Source organism: Dendrobates tinctorius, unplaced genomic scaffold (assembly GCF_039654945.1).
Source record: "Dendrobates tinctorius isolate UK_male_01 unplaced genomic scaffold, ASM3965494v1 ptg000332l, whole genome shotgun sequence".
Lineage (NCBI taxonomy): Eukaryota > Metazoa > Chordata > Amphibia > Anura > Dendrobatidae > Dendrobates > Dendrobates tinctorius.
In genome coordinates this window covers 16,606,908-16,609,125 of record NW_027361998.1, presented here as the reverse complement: position 1 = coordinate 16,609,125, position 2,218 = coordinate 16,606,908, and the positions used below count along the sequence as shown (strand labels likewise).

General features: G+C 44.8%; 1 non-coding gene across 1 annotated transcript; it reads left to right on the top strand.

The window, feature by feature from the left end:
- The first annotated feature begins 217 nt into the window (after positions 1-217).
- Positions 218-290, top strand: TRNAV-CAC (transfer RNA valine (anticodon CAC)). Its single transcript has one exon. It is a non-coding gene; the product is annotated as a tRNA-Val (tRNA).
- Positions 291-2,218: the final 1,928 nt, after the last annotated feature.

The window sequence follows — 2,218 nt, the reverse complement described above, 5'->3', positions numbered from 1 at the left end:
TGACGTTGAGTCTTTGTTCTCGATGGCTCGTCATGACCACAGTAACCTTCCGCAGCCGGTTTCTGTAGTGTCGTGGTTATCACGTTCGCCTAACACGCGAAAGGTCCCCAGTTCGAAACTGGGCAGAACCACGCTGTTACCCTTTGGCATCCAAGCTTTTGACTTTCAGTTCTTGATCTCAATTGCTTGTTGTCACCACAGTAAGCACTTGCATCAGGTTTCTGTAGTGTAGCGGTTATCACTTTCGCCTCACACGCGAAAGGTCCCCAGTTCGAAACTGGGTAGAAACACAGCTTTTTCTCTTGGAAAACGATCTTTTTGACTTTCAGTGCTTGTTCTTTATTGCTTGCCATGACCACAGCATTTTTTGTTTTTTTTTTAATCCGTTGGTTTCTGTAGTGTAGCGGTTATCACGTTCGCTTTACACGCGGAAGGTCCTCACTTCGAAACTGGGCAGAAACACAGCGTTTCTCTTGCAAACTAGCGCTTTTGACAATGAGTGCTTGATCTTTAATGCTTGCCATGACCACAGTAAACGCTCTTGTCTGGTTACTGTAATGTAGTGATTGTCCTGTTTGCCATCCTCCTGAAAGTTCCCTGTTTTGATCCCGGGCAGAAACATGTGGCTTTTCTTTATTTTGATCACAAACGTATATTGTTGGCTTAATTAGCATTAGTTAGCATATTCTATTGCTGGTTTAATGAGCATTACTTTTACCAATGTGATTATTTCTACCCGTTTTTGCTTTTGGCAAGCATGTGTGTTTTTGACAGTGTCTAAGTGTTCCTAATTCAAGTAACACCTGATAGGATCAAGGTGCGAAAGCAGGCATCTAGGTGCTTTTTCTTTTTGGCTTTTGGACAAAGGCATGAGAATGTTTTGTGGAGCATGGTTTTGTTTCCCTGTTTGTGCTTTTTCTCCAATAGCCTGACAAATGAAAGGTTCCTGTGTTGCAAAATGCACTTTGTCCTGTCTTCAGACATAGAGGAAGACCTCTTGACTTTGGCTGGATGTTTTTTTCTTTTTCAAGTTCATTTCTGCATGTTTAAACATCTTTAGCTTTGCATGGAGTTTCTGAAGTGTAGTGGTTGTCACGTTCACCTCACACGCGAACGGTCCCCAGTTAGAAACAGGATAGAAGCATGACATTAGGCGTTGATATTAAAGCTTTTGACGTTGAGTCTTTGTTCTCGATGGCTCATCATGACCATAGTAACCTTCCGCAGCTCGATTCTGTAGTGTAGTGGTTATCACGTTTGCCTAACACGCGAAAAGTCCCCAGTTCGAAACTGGGCAGATACACGCTGATAGGCTGGTTTCACATTTACGTTTTTTTTCGCGGTATTTTAGCGCTAAATAGCGCATGCGTTTTTTTTCTCCTATACTTTGCATGGGATGCGCTTATGTGCGCATACACATGCGTTTGTACTCTTTTTACCGCGCATGCGTTTTTTTGCGGTATGCGCTCGGGCGCACAAAATGCAACCTGTTGCATTTTTTGAGCGTCCGACTTGCCTCAAAACAATGCATGCACGCGCAATGCATTTTTTTACAGCAAGACACCCATTATAAGTCTATGGTGAGCATATGTGCGCATTGGCATGCTTATGTATGCTTTTTTTGCACATGCGTTTTTTTTTTTTACCATTAGTTTAGACAATGGAATTTAGGGGTTTGGGTTAGAGTTAGGGTTAGTTAAGGGGGTTTAGGGTTAGGGTTAGGGTTAGGGTCAGGGTCAGGGTTAGGATCAGGGTATGGTTTGGTTAAGGGTTAGGGTTAGGGTCAGGGTCAGGGTTAGGGTTAGGATCAGGGTATGGTTTGGTTAAGGGTTAGGGTTAGGGTTAGGGTCAGGGCTAGGGTCAGGGTCAGGGTTAGGGTTAGGATCAGGGTATGGTTTAGTTAAGGGTTAGGGTTAGGGTCAGGGTTAGGGTTAGGGTTAGGGTCAGGGTTAAGGTTAGGGTCAGGGTTAGGGTTAGGGTTAGGGTTAGGGTCAGGGTTAGGGTTAGGGTTAGGGTCAGGGTCAGGGTTAGGGTTAGGATCAGGGTATGGTTTGGTTAAGGGTTAGGGTCAGGGTCAGGGTTAGGGTTAGGGTTAGGATCAGGGTATGGTTTGGTTAAGAGTTAGGGTTAGGGTTAGGGTCAGGGTTAGGGTTAGGGTTAGGGTTAGGGTCAGGGTTAGGGTCTGGGTTAGGGTTAGGGTTAGGGTCAGGGTCAGGGT